This window comes from Dipodomys merriami, unplaced genomic scaffold (assembly GCF_024711535.1).
Source record: "Dipodomys merriami isolate MVZ:Mamm:240054 unplaced genomic scaffold, mDipMer1.0.p SCAF_46, whole genome shotgun sequence".
In the NCBI taxonomy this organism is placed as follows: Eukaryota; Metazoa; Chordata; class Mammalia; order Rodentia; family Heteromyidae; genus Dipodomys; species Dipodomys merriami.
Genome location: NW_027206024.1, coordinates 187,453 through 206,274, shown reverse-complemented (window position 1 = coordinate 206,274; position 18,822 = coordinate 187,453). Strand labels below are relative to the sequence as shown.

The following is an 18,822-nucleotide window of genomic DNA, read 5'->3' as shown; positions in this document are numbered from 1 at the left end:
GATCCCTTTTATGTTTGCATCTTGTGTCATTGCTGTAGCTAGGCATTCCAATACTAGATCGAAGAGAAGTGGAGAGAGTGGACATCCTTGTCTTGTTCCTGAGTTAAGAGGAAATGGCTTTAGTTTTTCACCATTAAATATAATGCTGGCTGTAAGTTTGTCATATTCACCTTTATTGTATTGAGGAATGTTCCATGGATTCCTAATTTTTCCAGAACGTTCATCATAAAGTGGTGATGGATCTTGTCAAATGCTTTTTCTACATCTATTGAGATAACCATGTGGTTCTTATTCTTGCTCCGGTTGATGTGATGAATAATATTAATTGATTTGCGTATATTGTACCAGCTTTGCATACCTGAAATGAATCCTGTTTGATCGCGCTGTATGATTTTTGGATGAATTGTTGAGGTCGATTGTCCAAAATTTTGTTGAAAAATTTTGCATCAATGTTCATCAAAGTAATGGGTCTATAGTTCTCTTTCTTTGATGAGTCCCTGCCTGGTTTTGGGATGAGGGTTATGATGGCTTCATAGAATGTGTTCGGTAGTGAACTTTCCTATTTCAATTTCATTGAAGATTTGGAAGAGTATTGGTGTGAGGTGTGTTTGAAGGCCTTGTAAAATTCCACTGTAAAAACATCTGGTCCTGGACTTTTCTTAGCAGGAAGTCTCTTATTGCTGTTTCTATTTCCATGCTTGATATGGACCTGTTAAGATGGTTTAACTCATCTTGGTTTAGTTTTGGCATGTCAGTATTTGCTAGGAAAAGGTCCATTTCCGTTATTCTCAAACTTATTAGCATAAAGTTTTGAGAAGTAGTCCCTTATAATGTTCTGAATCTTGGTTGTTTCTGTGGTGATGTTTCCATTCTCATCTCTGAGTTTATTTAATTGGGTGTGTTCTCTTCTTTTTCTGATAAGATTTGCTAAGGGTCTGTCAATTTTGCTAATTGTTTCGAAGAACCAACTCTTTGTTTTGTTGATTCTTTCTATACTTTTTGGATTCTAATTAATTTAATTCTGATATAATTTTAATTATTTCTTTCCCTCTACTGGATTGGGATTTATCTTGCTGTTCTTTTTCAAGGAGGTTTAGCTGTGTCATTGAATTATTGGTTTCAGATCTCTCAAATTTGTTTATGTAGGAGGTCAGAGCTATACACTTGCCTCTGAGTACTGCCTTTGGTGTATCCCAGAGGAGCTGTTAATTTGTGTGTTCATTTTTGTTGAATAGCATAAACATTTAAATTTTCTTTCTAATGTCTTCCATGTTCCACTCGTGATTCAGCAGTGTGTTGTTCAGCCTCATGTGTTACCAGAATTTCTTTGGTGGCATTTGGTATTGAGTTCTAATTTTATTCCCTTGTGGTCAGAGAAAATGCATGGTATAACTTCAATGTTTCTGAGTTTGCTTTGTGGCCTAAAATTTGGTCTATTTTAGAAAATGTTCCATGGGCTGCTGAGAAAAACGTGTATTCTGATGGTGCTGGGTGAAATGTGCGGTAGATGTCTATTAAATCTAATTGACCTATGCAACTGTTTAGATCTGCGGTTTCTCTGTTGAGTGTTTGCCGAGTTGATCTAACTAGTGGGGAGAGTGGTGTGTTGAAATCCCCAACCATTAATGTCTTTGGATCTATGTGGGTTTTGTGGGAGAATAGTGTTTCTTTGATACATTTGGGTGCTCCATTGTTTGGTAAATAGATATTTAGAATTGTAATATCCTCCTGAAAAAGGGATCCCTTAATTAGTATGTAGGGACCTTCTTTATCTTTTCTCATGAATTTTCATTTGAAGTCTATTTTATCTGATATTAGGATTGCAACTCCCGCCTATTTATGGGGTCTGTTTTCATGGTAGATTTTGTTCCAGTCTTTAACATTGAAAATGTGTTCGTTTTTACGGGCAAGATGTGACTCCTGAAGGCAGCAGAAAAAGGGATCTTGTTTTTTAATCCAACTAGACAGTCTATGTCGCTTACTTGGAGAGTTAAGTCCGTTAACATTAGTAGATAGAACTGAGGGGTATTTGGTATTTCCTGCCATGTTATCCACCTTCTTGGGGGCTGCGAAAACTAGGTTCTTCCTATGGTTCTTGGATTCTCAGTTTGGGTGCAGTTTCTTGGCCTTTATTGTGGTCTTGTTTGTTTTCTATGTGTAGGAAATCTTTAGGAATCTTTTGTAGGGCTGGTTTGGTGGAGATGTATTGTTTCAATTTTTCTTTGTTATGGAAGGTTTTTATTTGGCCTTCAGTTATGAAGGAGAGTTTAGCTGGGTACAGTATTCTTGGTTGATAGTTGTTTGTTTTTAAGGCATGGCATACATCATTCCAGGCTCTTCTTCCTGTGATTGTCTCTGCTGAGAAATCTGAGGTGATTCTAATTGGTTGCCCTTTATAGATGATTAATCTTTTCTCCTTGACAGCTTTAAGGATCTTTTCCTTGGTCTGAGTTGATCCTGTTTGGATTGTAATGTGATAGTGGGATGTTCTATATTCTTCTTGTCTATTTGGGGTTCTAAAAGTTTCTTGTATCTGAATAGGCCTATCTTTTTGCATGTTTGGGAAGTTCTCTGCTAGCATCCTGTTAAACAAATTTCCTAGACCATTAACTTCTGTTTCTAGGTGCTCCTCTACGCCCATTATCCATAGATTAGGCCTTCTGATGGTGTCTTCCAAGTGTTGGACAGATCTATCATATTTCTTGGACTTGTCTTGGATGGTAGTATGTTCTTTCTCTATAATATCTAGGCTGTCTTCAAACCCTGAGATTCGATCTTCTTCATGGTCTAACCTGCTGTCCAGACTTTCTACTTTGTTTTTTTATCTCTTTTCCTTCTAATTGGTCGCTTTGATGGCTTCATATTCTTTGTTGAAACTTTGTTTTAGATCTTGTATGAACTTCTTTACTTCCTTAATTTGATGTTCAGTGTTTATTCTCAAATCACTTAGTTGATTAGTTATGGTTTCCTTGGACTCCCATTCCTTCTGTTTGGTTCCATTCAGCATTGCCTTTTTGGTCTTCCTGACTTCCTTCAGCTCTTTGTTAATGTATTCCATGAATTCCTTTAGTGATCTTTGTGTATTCTCATCCTGCTCTCTCAATTCCTGTATTACTCTTTGCTAGCTTCCTCCCTTTCGTGGGATTCCTGTAGTTCTCTTTGAGTATTCTCAGCCTGCTCATGCCATTCCTGCCTTTCTCTTTGTGTATTCTCATGCTGCTCACGCAAATCCTGTATCAATTTTTGAGTAGCTTCCTCGCGCTTATGATATTCCTGTATAAACTTTTGGATTGCCTCCTCTCTCTCCCTATCACGCTCATACAGAGACCTTTTTTTGTTTTCAATCTTTTCATTTATCATTTTTGCCAGCAGTGTTTGTAGAGCTATTTGGGAACTCTCCTCTGGATTATTCATTATCTGTTCCTTCCCCTGGTTATCAAGAGTGGGAATTGAGATACCCGGATTTGCCATTTTTCTTGTGTTTTTCCGTCTTACTCTGCCCGTTTGAGATGAAAAGAGCTCCAGTGTTGTGCTAGTACACTATCTTAAGGCAAGCATCAACCAAAGTCTGAATTTGCACACACAATAGTCTACAGATACAATCTAGTTCAACAGATACATCTATTCCACATCAAACAACTATATGTTAATGGGCTACAAACAGCGAAGAAGAATTTTCACAACCAGAAATTATTAGGGTTAGGGAGAGATGTGGTTAAAAAAAGTAATAGATTGATGTGGGAAGGCACAGGGAGAGTTAACTAAGTCCTAATCTCAAAGCAGGAAATAGGTTGTGTAGGATGAAAGTAGAGAGAGAGATAAAAAAGAAGAAATGGAAAGGGAAAAGAAAGAGAATAGAAAAAATATAAAAGTAAAAATTAATAATATTATGCAGAACAAAAACAATCTATTTAGAGAAGAACGTGAATATATTGAGAGAAGGGGAGGGATATAAAGCAGATGTGAAAAACTTAAAAATAAAAATGCTTAAGGGGCTGGGATGGTGGCTCAGTGGTAGAGTGCTTGCCTTGCATGCATGAGGCTCTGGGTTCGATTCCTCAGCACCACATATACAAAAAAAGCCGGAAATGGTGCTGTGACTCATGTGGTAGAGCACTTGCTTTGAGCTGAAGAGTTAAGGGACAGCGCCCAAGCCCAGAGTTTAGGCCCACAACCGACCAAAAAAATAAAAATAAAAATAAAAATGCTTAAAATATTATATAGGTATAAAGAGGTAGTACTGCTATTAAGGAATTTAAGCCTCAGAGGTTTTGAATTGAGTAATAAATTTGTGGATTAAGTGTGTACACAATGGGGGATATTGTCTAATAGTCAACTAAGAGTTTATCTGAGGATGAGCAGGACAACAATTAAGTCACATAAAGAAGAACGAAAGAGAGGAAATGGTGAAAAGGACAAGAAAGGAAGAAAAAAAGATCAGAAGTCCAGTAGAGCTAAACAAAAAACAAAAAGATAATTAAAAAAGAAAAAAAGAGAAAGAAAACAAAAAAAGAAATAAAAACTCACACTCAGGTATCCCTAAAATAAAAATTATAAGAGGAATAAAAAGTTACTGGAAAACAATTTTTTTTAAAAACGCAAAAATTAAAGATTAAAAAAAGTTTTAGAAAAGAAAAAAAAATTTTATATAAGGTACCAAAAAAAGAAGAAGTAGTAGAAGTAGAAGAAGAAGAAGGAGAAGAAGAAGGAGAAGAAGAAGAAGAAGAAGAAGAAGAAGAAGAAGAAGAAGAAGAAGAAGAAGAAGAAGAAGAAGAAGAAGAAGAAGAAGAAGAAGAAGAAGAAGAAGAAGAAGAAGACGAAGACGAAGAGGAAGAAGAAGAGGAGGAAGAAGAAGAAGAAGAAGAAGAAGAAGAAGAAGAAGAAGAAGAAGAAGAAGAAGAAGAAGAAGAAGAAGAAGAAGAAGAAGAAGAAGAAGAAGAAGAAGAAGAAGAAGAAGAGGAAGAAGAGGAAGAGGAAGAAGAGGAAGAGGAAGAAGAGGAAGAGGAAGAAGAGGAAGAGGAAGAAGAGGAAGAAGAGGAAGAGGAAGAAGAGAAAGAGGAAGAAGAAGAAGAGCAAGAAGAGGAAGAAGAAGAAGAGGAAGAAGAAGAAGAAGAAGAAGAAGAAGAAGAGGAAGAAGAAGAAGAGGAAGAAGAGGAAGAGGAAGAAGAGGAAGAAGAGGAAGAAGAAGAAGAAGAAGAAGAAGAAGAAGAAGAAGAAGAAGAAGAAGAAGAAGAAGAAGAAGAAGAAGAAGAAGAAGAAGAAGAAGAAGAAGAAGAGGAGGAGGAGGAGGAAGAAATTTCTTTGATTTTTTTTGGGGAGGGGTGGGAAAAATCCAGTATCTCCCTTGTGTATGTAACCAGCCTCTTGTTGGAGTCTCTGGTCTGCTTGTGGTCCTGTGTCTTGGTTGGTTTCTTAAGTCAGTTTTTTCGAACAGGCAGAAACATGCTCTGCTTTACCCAGGATTTTGCGATCCTCCTCCAAGGCTAGTTCAATGGGAGGCAGATCTACTTTGAGAATCACAAAAGAGGGAGTTGCAGTGATGAAGCTAGGTTCTGGGTAGAGTTGAGGCCTTTCAACAAACAGTAGCTTTTCCCGCTGGCTAGTTTGTGAGAAATTCACAGCACCCACTCTGGAGCCATTCTCAGGGTTTCTGTTTACTGAATTACAATTGATTGTCGAGGCTGCTGAAGGGAGGGGCAGCTTCTGGCTCTGATTACCCAGTGAAGAAAGCCACTGCTAGGGCTGGCGCCTGAGCTGGGTGACTTTTCCCTGGGTGGAGCTGAGTCTGGCAGGTCACGCCGCTGTTAAGTTCTTTTGACCTGCTAAATGACTTGTTTTATTCCAAGGCTTGAGTTGGGGCTAGCAGCTCCAATGAGCTTTGTCAGTATCCAAGATGGAGATCTCCGGTACTGGGGGGGTGGGAGGGGTGGCCTTCCTTCCTCTGCTCCCTGGGAAGGAGTGAGGATGTCAGGCTTCTACTCCCGCCGAGTCTTGGTTCCTGGGTCATCTCTGGTTCTCTGAACTGCAGGATGAAGATGTCCGCTCCTTGTCGGTTCTTGCTGGTGTTGAGTAGAATCCACTTGCCCGCTGCATCTGGCTCCTTCATCCCAGACTCTCTGTGGTTCAGGTATGGCCCCTGCAGTCGCCGCCGCCAGTGCTGCCGCCAGTGCTGCCGCCGCCGCCGCCACCGCAGCTGCTAGCAAGAGCTCAGATCTGTCTCCTAGCCTGGATTTTCTCTCTCTGGCCTGACTCTCTTTTCTGTGATGGCACACTTGGTGTGATTCTCTGGCTTAGGACTGTTCACTGGAACTCTAAAACTGCTTTCTATGCGAGAGCTTGTTTAGACTCCAGCTTCTGCTCCTCCATCTTCCCGGAATTCCATCTCCATGAGACTCTTATCTCCAATAAACCACAAGATAAACCAGAACTGGCACTGTGATTCAAGTACAGTGTTAGCCTTGAGCTGAAGAGCTAACTGACAGCTCCCAGGCCCAGAGTACAAGCCCCATAACCAAAAATGTGTATATTCAAACACACACACACACACACATACGTAGTGATTGTGTTATTCTTTTACCCATTCATCATTGGTGGACCTACAGCTTTCTTAATGATTGCAATAAATATGGACAAGATCACATAGTAGATCTACTATTGCCAACTTAGATATTTTAAAATGTGCATTTCCATGCAATTTAGTACATTAATGATGTTGTCCAGTGATCTACTTTGAAACTTTTTCCATCTTCTCTAATTGAAACATTGGAGAAATGCACCTTCTACAGATCTGCTTTGCTAATTACATCACCATCAATTTTTTTTTTTTTTTTTTTTTTTTTTTTTTTTTTTGGTCGGCTGTGGGGGCTTGAACTCTGGGCCTGGGCGCTGTCCCTCAGCTCTTCAGCTCAAGGCGAGCGCTCTACCACTTGAGCTACAGCGCCACTTCCGGTTTTCTGGTGGTTTATTGGAGATAGGAGTCTCACGGTCTCTCCTGCCCGGGCTGGCTTTGAACCGCGATCCTCAGATCTCAGCCTCCTGAGTAGCTAGGATTACAGGCGTGAGCCACCAGCGCCCAGCCACCATCAATTATTTAATGCATATGGCATTCCATTAAGGTAACTGTCTTTTGAACTAGTGCAGCTGCAAGCACTTAATCATTCATATGTTTACTCATATTTTTTTTATTTTCAAGATGATGTACAGAGGGGTTACATTTACCTAAGTAAAGTAGAATGTGCATTTCTTCTCAAACATGTTACCACTTCCCTCATTTTTCTCATAATTTCCCTCCCCTCTTACACCTTCCCCCCAAGTTGTACAATCATTTCCGACATATTATTCTGTGTATATTGCTGCTCTGTCATCTTTTCTCACCTTTCTGTTGTTCCCCTTCCTTTTCCTTATTCAGATAAATGTATATAAAATACCAGAGTACCAAAATCAAATACAATGACAACAGGGGATATATCGTAGTGGGAAGAAAATACAAAAAATTTACTTGTTTTTATTTTTTATTTTTGGCAGGGGGCGGGTGGTCATGAGGCCTGAACTCTGGGCTGGGGCCTCTCCCTCAGCTCTTCAGCTCAAGTCTAATATTCTACTACTTGAATCATAGCATCACATCTGGCTTTTTCTGTTTAGATGTTGCTGAAGAATTGAACCCAGGGCCACATGATTGCAATAAATAGAGGCAAGTACTCTACTACTGAGCCACCTTCCCATCCTGTTGTTGCACTTTTAATGTACTATGTGATTTTTTCGTTTTTTTGGTACATTCTCTTTTTTTTAATGAGTTTCAAATAATTGTGGAAAATTCTTTCACATACAAATAGATCCTGTGGAAATTTTAGCTAGAAAAATTTTCTATGTGTTTCATTATTTTTTATTTTTGTCGGTCATGGGACAAAAAAAAGAAACTTTGCCACTTTAGCGGGGAGGGGGGGAGGGAGGAGGAAATGGGAAGGTATGGGAAGGGGAAACAAAGGAGGAGCAACAATGCTTGATAAGAAATGTACTCATTTCCTTGCCCATGTAATTGTAATCCCTCTGTGTGGTATTTTCACAATAAAAAACAATAATAAAAAATTGCTATGTGATCTGGTATATAGGTATAATACTGTCTTCTTTGGAGGCCAAAGTAGGAAGATTTCTTGTTCAAGTCCAGCCCTAGTAGATTAGCAAAACTATATAACCCCCAAGTATAAACAAAAGGGGTTGTGGACATAACTCAAATACTATAGCACCTACGTAGCATGCACAGGCTTTGGTTCAATCTTCAGGGGAAACAAAAGTGAAAAGGAAGAGAAAAAATCCTGAATTTTCAAAGTTGATACTGTGCAGATATTTCTAGATAACCATTTAGCCATCAAATCTATACAGGAATTTTTAGAAAGAGATAAGAATTTCAACAAATTGCAATTGCAGCAAACATGGCTTATTTATCTTATTTATATTATGGTGGGAATAATAGGCAATTAGAATGAATATGAGAGCTTCAGAAGAAATTGGCAATTTATCGAGGAAGAATGTCAAGCATTGCTTTGAGACACTAAAAATGGAAGCAGCAGGTCAGATTTCAGACATATTTGCAGCTGAATTGGGATGTAGACCAGCCCTGCCCTTACTACAGTCCCCTGAAAAATTTTTTGCCAACCTCTGCTATCCTTCTGGGCTGTAAAGCCATTCTCCTAACCTGCTCAGAGACAGGGGCTTCACCCCAACCAACGTCTTACAAAAAAGTTCACCTTTTGCCAGCCCCAATCAAAAGTCCTGACAAATAAGCAATGGAATTCCCATCTCTCCTTCGTGTTTTTGAGCTAAAATTCTGCAGCCATATTTTAAGAATGTATTTTCAAGATTGTTTGAATTCGTGTTTCCTGGATGGGAAACTGGAATAGCCCCAAATGCATCTATTTTTATTTGTTTCCCACTCTGCTGATGTTGTACTCACTTGACACCATGGAAATCATTGTGGGTAACCCTTGAAGTTGAGCTAATTTTTCAAGGCCCCTGGGCAGTGGGATAGATCACCCTCTCAGATTAGCTATTACAACCAGTGATTAAAGTGTAACCTGGTCTTTCAGAAATAACAGAAATTCTGCCACGTTTTTCAGTTCTGTTAAATGTGGTGGACAGAGCTAACCCTGAATGCTGGCTGCATGTTGGGTTGCCATAGAAGCAAGCGGCATCCTTGGCCACTTGTTCCACAGAGAAGCTCCTCCCTGTGCCAGCTTAATAAAGCAGAAAGTACCTTTCTTTGTTGCTGGCATAGCTATCTCTGCCCTCCCCAAGATAGCTGAACAATAGAAGGGGTATCTCACTAATATGTGGCATGGAAAATACAGGCAACAAAGTGATGGACTTAGCTGTGTCCATCGCTGGCCTTAATGACCCTAGGGGATAGGTGAGATTTTACATTAGACAAGATCATCAGTAATGCCAGTGGGAGATTCTTGTCTAAGCATTGGGAATAGCTCTCAGTGTTTCTTTTGCCTACATTAAAGGCTGCTTAATGCACTAGAGCTTATCTTCGAAAAGACACTGAAAGGAAAAACAGAGGGGATCGAAAGGGCCACAGAGACACAGAGTTGTCCTAGCCCCTTGTTAGGGATCTTAGAAGAGGAGGTGCACACATGTGGAAGCCCTCAATTTAAGCCTCACTTGATTTGTGAAATAAAATCATTCACTGAGTTGATGTGCCTCCTGGATTCTGCCTACCTGCATGATTCCCTTTACAATTCACCCAAATGCCAAGGATGATACAGTACACTGTACTCAACACTCTTTAAATAAACTGAGGCTCAGGGATATGAGCATGAGTTCCTTGGTAAGCAGCAATGCTGGCACTTGGATCTATGACTCCAGCTGTGAACCTACACTTCATTTGTCTTTTCTGACCTTGAAATAAGAAAATTCTCTTTTCCTGCCTGCCAGCTAACTAGCTCCATGCTCAGTGCCCACTTCCCTATACTCCAGTTCTATCTAGAGAATAAAATACTCGAAGTCATCTATCTTCCACACTGATGTGTCTCTGCTTACCAGGAATCAATGCCTGGGGTGCTGGTAGGGCAGCAGAGGACAGCCTCCTTCTGCCTTCCTTATTTCACGCAAGTTTCTTTGTATATACTATCTCTCTTGTAACGCAAGGCTCTGGTGGAGCAGTGTTGCTAATGGGGCAAGATAGAAATCCTAGGAGGTGGAGTTCTCTTTTAATTTTAAATTCCTTAATTCTCAGTTGTCTCACTTTCTGAGGTATAACATATAAGCAAGGGGACAAAGAAATATGCTTTTAGCAAATATCAGAAGAGTTCTCTGTGTCTATTAGAATTGTTGTTTTTGTTGATCATAGAGTTTGAACTTAGGGTCCCGGCACTGTCCCTGGGCTTTTTTGCTCAAGACTAGAGCCCTACCACATTGAGCCAAATTTCCACTTCCAGTTTTCTGGTGGTTAATTGGAGATAAGAGTCTCACAGACTTTCCTGCCTGGGCTGGATTTGAACCACAATTCTCAGATTTCAGCCTCCTGAGTAACAAGTATTACAGTCGTGGGCCACCAGCACCTGGCAGAAATTTTTTTCTTTTTTCTTTTTTTAAATACTGTGAGATTTGCAGAGAAAGCAAGAAATTAGAATCTATTGTTGGGAGAACAAATTAATTAAATGTTTTGTGGACAGCTTGACAAAGTACATTAAGTAATGAAATATGCCTCATCTTTGACCCAGCTAAATACATCTGAATATTCCTCAAAATAAGTCACAGAGAGAGGAAGATATTCTGGGCAAGCATGCCTCAGCACCATATGTCCATCCTAGGCAAGGTCTGGAAAAATAACCTAGGTGATAAAATTATTACTGCATGTATTCAACTAACTGGAAAGCAATTCTTAAAATACTACATGCCTATTGAAAGGAAAAGGTATTCTTGACACAGGAAGCAAAACAAAAACAAAGTGTTAAAAATAATAGAGTTATCTTGGGGTTCATTTCGCCTAGCATCATCTTTTCTGACCATCTCTGCTTGTCTCATATGTCTATAGTTCTAGCTATTCTGGAACCTAAAGCCAGAAGCTCACTTGAACTCTAGTTCAGGGCTCACCTAAGCAACATATTGAGATACTGTCTAAACACAAATAGCTGTCTTCATCCAACCAGACCATGCTCAAGAAATTATGTAGTCCCAAATGTTTGTATAAAGTACACTTAGGAAGAAGAGGTTCAGGTGTACCTTCACATACAAGGGTGACAGATAGGTAATGACAAATATTTAAGGCTTGAAGACAGAATTTTTATTGTGTTCACTATAAATGATGTATTTGAACAGATCAGACAGATAGAATTGTGTCCATTCATTGAGCCTAAATCAGAATAAAACATACTTAATCGAATCCATTACATGTTACCACAAATTATAAGGCAGCTATCCAACCTGGGTCCTTGCATCCAGCATAAGGAGAATTCAGGTAAGAAGAAAACATATGTAAAGATGATCGAAGGGTTTAGTAGAAGAGAAAAATAACAAAGAGCACATATTATAGACACACCACAGAGAAAAGGGCAATTCGGCCCAGGTCAGCCATCTTGGCCATCTTCCTCATTACAGAGATTGGTCTTGGGTTAAATAGGGAGAATTGTAGACCTTGAAGATGGCTTTCCGATTGGTGGCTATCCTTTCTGTTTCTTGTAATGTTATGACTTCAAAGATTTATTGCCCCATCCTTATGTACTCAACATTTTGAGCATACTCTTTATTCTTCTGTAGCCCTCTTCGCCCATATCCATGTCAGCTAGCTTTGGTTTAGCAGCTGATCATGCCATCTGCCTGTTCTATAGACCACATGTTCTGATTGACTACTTTGCACTAACTCACACTAGAATTACTCTGATTTAAAAAATATGCCATGTTATACATGCATCTGAACATGTGGTAGTACATAGTACATTATGTATCAGGTAAAAATAGGGAATAAACATTTTCAGAACAAATACTGTAGTATATTCCCTAAAGTATTAAGTACTACAATTGTTTTATTGAAATGTATAATCATACGTAACTGGTATTTTTGTCAATAAACCTGCTTTTATTTAGGAGGAAGTATGTACAGAAATAGCTCTTAGACAGAATATTAAGTTATCGTAAAAACAACTCCACTTCCATTTCTATTCAAGATGGGTAATTTAGGTATCAATTCCCTCACTTTCTAGAGCAATGAGTTCTCTTCTTCATAGGCAGAACACAGATTCTGATAGCCTTCTTGCTTTAGAGCTGGCCCTGACATCACCCTGACACACTGGCATGGCTTTTTCTTCCCACCAGGTTTCTATCAGATAGGGAAGCTTTATGGTTGCACACTGAAGACTGACCACCCCAATCTCCAGTCCATGTCTCCCAACTTGAGATAGGATATTTCTTACAGTACCTGAAGTCCATTAGTCCATTAGTCCATTATCTATCTATCTATCTATCTATCTATCTATCTATCTATCTATCTATCTATCTATCTATCTATCTATCTATCTATCTATCTATCTATCTATCTATCTATCTATCTATCTATCTATCTATCTATCTATCTATCTATCTACCTATCTATCTATCCATCCATCCATCCATCCATCCATCCATCTATCCATCTATCCATCTATCTATCTATCTATCTATCTATCTATCTATCTATCTATCTATCTATCTATCTATCTATCTATCTATCTATCTATCTATCTGTCTGTCTGTCTGTCTGTCTGTCTGTCTGTCTGTCTGTCTGTCTGTCTATCTATGCTCTATTTTGTGTGCCAGTACTGGAGTTTGAATAGAAAGCCTCATGCTCTTCCTTAGCTGTTTTTGTTCAAGGTTGTCAGCCTCCCATTTTAGCCACACTTCTGCTTCCAATTTTTTGCTGGTTAATTAAATATAAGAGGCTATGGACTTTCCTGCCCAGGGTGGCTTTGAAACACAATCCTCAGATCTCATCCTTCCAAGTAGCTAGGATTACAAATGTGAGCCACCCCTGGGTGACTTCTTATCTTCATACACCTCCTATGGTTTGTGTCATCACCCAAAGGGCTTCTAGCCATAGAAAGCTTACCCATTCTGTCCATGGTTTCAAGATGGAGGCAGCCAAAACTGACAGTCTCAAAGCCTGTGATTTCATCCCACTAGACCCTACCGAAGCCTTCACCACATGAGGCATCTCCCTGCCATGTTCTAGCTCCAATCTTTTTATATCCTTTCTCCCTTTTCTCACCTTCTACCCAGACATGCATAATCTCATCATTAACTTGGAACTAGTCATCTATCCATCTCATTCCTGGCATTTAAAGAACCCCTGGATTCCAATAGCTCAAGCCTGTATTCCTAGCAACTCAGGAGTCTGAGATCTGAGGATTGTGGATCAAAGTCAGCTTAGTAAGAGTGAAGCCCACGAGAACCTTACCTTCACTTAACTACTAGAAGTTGAGCTGTGGTTCAAGTGACAGAACACGCTAGCATTAAGTAATAAAGTTCAGGGACCATGTACAGGTCCAGGTCTGTTGTGCATGTACACAAATACGCATGAAAACACATAATGTAATCTGGTTTTATCATTTGGTGTTTGAATAAGGCTACTTGTTTACAACCTTAGGAAAGAGCACATTTCAGTTGCTTTTTCTACAGTGAACTTGGATGTAAGTCCTGTGTTGTCCTCAAACCCCTGAGTTTCAACAACTGAATATTACAAGTACTGGGATGTTATGCCTGAATGAAATCAACTGATGGTTGAGTCTGCCTTTGCCAGCTGACACTGTCCACAGGGTACTTCTAGTCTTTAGACACTTCCTATGGAAGTGACTGTCCCTTGTAACGTAAAGACTTTTCAGCTGGGGGGGGAGGGTGTTGGGCTGGTAGGGATGGTAAGGGGAAAAAAAGGAGGCAACAATGCTTAATAAGAAATGTACTCATTACCTTGTTCATGTAATTGTAACCCCTCTGTACAATGTTTTCACAATAAAACTTACTAATAATAAAACAAACAAACAAAAAAGACTTTTCTGCCCCCTGGCTCCTGAAACCTCCTCTGAAGTTTTCTTCCTCCTGTTGTCAGGATTCAGCTCATGTGTGCTCCTCTCCAAAAGGCTGAGCAAGCTTTCTTGGAAGATGCATTCTGTCTCCAGGGAGAATGAGACATAATACCTCTTTGGGCAGTAACTCAGGTTTCTGCCCAATCCCATCTGCCAGGATTTTGACTGGGCACTCAGAGCTGCAGCTAATATGGAATGAATGAAAAAGACAACAGTGAAATAGAAGACCTCCCAAAAGAGCTTAGAGAAAGAGTCATAGATTGGAAATTGCTTGGAATATGGTCTTCCCTCCATGAGGCCTCTCCATTTACTAGCTAGCATTCCTGGGCTGGAGTGCCTCTTTGTGGCTCCACCCTTGTTCATGTAGACAATTCCTATATTGCCAATGTAACATCAAAAGCTGATGTTCCCAGGGACATTGGAGGGGACAGTAAGAGTTAGCTACCTATTACTTACACACAAACTACTTAGGCTGTCTAAAGAAATGAAGTCTGGTCATTTGTAGCATTGTGTTGGCAAATTCACCATCTATAGATGGGAGTGCACCTTAATCCTAGTGGAGCTAGAAGAGTCATACAAACGGATTACCCTGAAGCTTTGAGCAGAGCTAGCTGTTGCTGCTGGCTTCTCGACTATTATGTCTTTGAAGTACCAAGAAAATGATGAAAACATCAGCACATCAAAGCAATTCTCAGTGTTCTTTTGTCACAAGAGTTCCAAAATAAGTTTCCAGCAATAGTTTTGCAAAAGCTTTGGCTGCTCTGTCCCCAGGAGAGACGTCACCTGCCCAAAGTGCCTATTGGACCTGGACATCATCTTAGAAACCAGCTCATCTGGGCTTGTTTGAGGGCTCTCGAGGTAGAGGCAGGGGTGGGAAGTTGATATCCCCAGACCTTATGTCTTTTATCGAGGCATTATCTCTTATTATAATGGTCTCTTTTCTTTTCAGTGAATATCAAGTGTTGTCCTGAATACTGGGTACAAAGCTGTGAACAGAATGAGGTACTTTCATCATGGGGCTTATTTATTGCTGCAAAGCCTAATGCATCATAAATAAGTGGAGATTATGCAGAATATTATGAGAAAAAGTCATGGTAAGGAAAGCCAAACTGTATGATTTCACAATTGAGGGTTGTGTAGCTTATACACAAAGCCCAAAAAACAAACAGCTTTAATGTTGTTTCTCTTTTTTTTTTTTTTGGTGGTAGTAGGGCTTGAACTTTGGGATTGGGCGTTGTCCTTGTGCTCTTCAGCTGAGGTCGAGAACTCTATTTGGTTTTCTGGTGATTATTTGGAGATAAGAATCGCAGGGAGGGCTGGGAAGGTGGCTCAGTGCTAGAGAGCTCTCCTTGCATGCTTGAGGCCCTGGGTTCGATTCTTCAGCACCACATAAGCAGAAAAAAAAGCAAGAAATGGCGCTGTGGCTCAAGTGGTAGAGTGCTAGCCTTGAGCTGAATAGCTGAGGGACAGCACCCAGGCCCAGAGTTCAGGCCCCACCATCCGACACCCACGCCAAAATAAAAAAGAATTGCAGGGAGTTTCCTGCCCATGTTGGTTTTGAATCGTGATCCTCAGATCAGCCTCCTCAGTAGCTAGGTTTACAGGTGTGAACCACTGGTGCCTGGCTAATGTTGCTTCTTACTTGCTCACCTTTGGTGCCAACGACCTCCATGAGTCAAATCTCGAAGTGTCAAATTGAGAACTATCTTGTACTTTGAGAAGTTATAGGGAAATAAAAAATTCAGAGATATATGCCACAGGTTAGGGAGTCAAAGTTGGATTTGAATGTTTTGTCTCCCTTTGGGTGAATGCTTCCTCTTCAAAGATTTAACACTTTTCTCAAAAACAAAACCAAAAAATATGGGATGGATATACTTAAGCCATATCTTGTCTTGAAAGCATTCTTGTTTTGAAATTATTTTAAACTCAAAGAAGAGTTGCAAAGAGTAGTGAGAGTTCCCACATACTTCTTCACTGCTTTTTTACTATGAACATACTATTAACATCTTATATAACCACTCTCATTTACTGATTCTAAGACATTCACATTTGCACAATATTTTCAAGCTCCAGATGTTATTTGAATTGTATCATATCCCTCTCTAATGTCTTTGTGTATGTGTTCTTGTATTAAAGTACTGATGGCCACAAAAAGGGGTCAGAAATAATTTTTTCCTTATCTGAAAAGGAAGAGGCATGGGACATAGTGCTAACAGTGTGTAAGTGTGGAGACTGCACATTTTGGAAATGGTTACAAGCCTTATTAAAAGAACTATCTAGCTAATAAAAGTTGTCACCCTGGTCAATTGTCCTGGGCCACTGCCTCAAATGTTGCCTTAAAAACCAGCTGGACACCCGCCTATCAAGCCTATGCCACATATCCTTAACCAGTCTTAGTAGAAATTTGCAGCCCAGAAAAATGTGTGATAACCCTTTTGAGTCGGTGTGGGACCCTGCTGCTGCTTCTACCCACCCTTCTGGATAAAGTTCAAGGACGGCCTTATAGTCATCTGGAAGGAAATCTATGTTGTCATCCTGACCATGTTGACCATAGTGACAGTGGACTGGACTCCTGCCTGACTCCATCACCTCTGACTGCTTCCCAGTGGAAAGCTGCTTTGGATCTGCTGAAACTGAGTCTGTGGTATATTATTTCAGTGATATCCAGTAACTCTCTCTATTCCCACAGTAGATATTGAGGGCAAGGATGATATCACTGGCTTGCCTCAGGCACTTCAAGGATTAGGAAACTAGAAATCCACTCTACAATCAAAGCCTTGCTTGGTTTGGGTGTGGTAAAAGGCCGCTTCCAACAATAGCTATAAAGGAGAGATCTTTATCAATGGAGGTAGTAGGAGGAATGAAACTCACCCCTGCTATTAGAATTAAAAATTTAACAAAATTCTCCACCCAAGGGATGCCTTGAGGCAGTTCTAATAACCTGGTTCCTCAAGCCAAAGAAGCAAAATGGGCCCAAAAGCCACAAAGAAACTCAGGGAAAGAAAGAGTGTAGTAAAGAAAGCCTTAGAAAGTAATTGAAAAAAAAATCTCATCTGGATTTAAAAAAAAAAAGGATATAAAAATAAGGATTGTCTTAAAATGTTTGTCACAGTGAAAAGGGGAAGAAGACAAACCCCAGAAAGTTTAAGTATGTAACAAATGGTAGGAGTATGTCTTAAAAATGAAGCTTATGAGTAAGTTGGTATGAAATTAAACTAGCTTTCATATACATAGAGTCAGGATGGGTGAATTGATGTGGAACTATTCTTTATGTTTATCTGTATGGTAGGGAGGAAGGATATGCCCACTTCAATCTAGATGCTGGTTTAGCTAATTAGAGCAGCCAGGTAGACTCGTTGTGAGAGGGGATTCTCTTAAATTTACCATGACTGAATGACTCCTTCCCTTTGCCCTTTTGCGCTCCCATTGCATTGTCTATTCCAAAGGGTTTATGCCCTGTGAAATGATGTTTGGCAGACCATCCTTCTTGTGTCCTCGCTTAAAAACTGCAATGTTGACATAGATGACTGCTCCAGTCTTTACAGGCACTGCAGACTGTTCAACAGGAACTCCATTCCCAATTTTAGGCACTCCTGCAGGCAGCCCCTGTAGTTGGCCCTAATTACTGATCATGAGACACTGTGTGGGTCATATGACATTAAAAAAAACTAACTATCCTCAGTGGAAAGGACCTTATACTGCTATCCTAACAGCTCCAACCACTGTCAAGGTGAATGGGATCTGGTCCTGGATGCACACTTCACCACTTAAGGTGGCCCTGCTACCAGAAGAGACAAATGGATGGTGTATAAGGACCCTGAAAAGCCTCTCAAGCTAAGACTTATCTCATCATAATTTTTCATTTATGCTTCTGTGCTCTAAATGATGTTAACTACCACTGGCAGTTTAAAATCAAAGAGACAAGGGGACAGTTTTCTTACTTCTGCTATTGTAATGTCCCTGATTGTAGCAATTTAATTTTACCAACCAACTCAACTTGTGGAATATGACAAACTGCTTCAGGTATCTTGATGTCACACCCCTTCTCCTACTATGTTCTGGTGCAATGGAAGCCTATGGTCATACATTAATCCAACCTTGGCCTCTTGGATTTTGATATTAGCAGTTCCCCAATTAAATCTTTATACCAAAAGTGAAAATTTTCAGAGATTGTTATCCCACCTCTTAACCAAGAGGACAGATTTTATTCCTATAATGTTAGGGGTGAGTCTGGTTACCTCTGTTGGAGGAGCAGCTTTTGCTGGAGGTGCTGTAAGACATAGTTTAAAACTTGCTCAAGAATTTGAGGAGAGGGTAGATGAGGATACTCATGCCTCTTCAGTGTCTCTGGCATGCATACAAAGACAACTGAACTCTCTAGCGGGGGTGGCCTTGCAGAATCATAGGGCACTAGACCTTCTCACAGCTTCCAAAGAGGGAACCTATGTTTTTCTAAGGGAAGAGTGCTGATACTGTGTAAATGAATCACGGCTGGAGAAGAAAACATAAAGGTTCTAGGTAAACTGTGTGAAGGACTCCACCAGCAACCATCTGCTAAACTAGATCTAGTATGGGTTCAAAGCCTTTTGGCCTGGTGGCTAGTATCTCTAGCCACCAGCAATTATACTATTTCTTCTACTTGTTATTACTGGTTCCTGTGTGGTTAAGTCTTTGATATCACTTATAGAAAAAATAATTGGGACTGTCAAGCTGATGGCCCTTCAGGCCCAGTACAGCCTCCTGAGTCAGGAAAAAGAGTCAAGAATTT

At 40.0% G+C, this 18,822-nt stretch overlaps 1 pseudogene; it reads right to left on the bottom strand.

The window, feature by feature from the left end:
• LOC138808609 (tubulin beta-2 chain-like) overlaps positions 1 to 18,822 on the bottom strand; it is a 113,648-nt pseudogene that overhangs the window by 16,919 nt on the left and 77,907 nt on the right.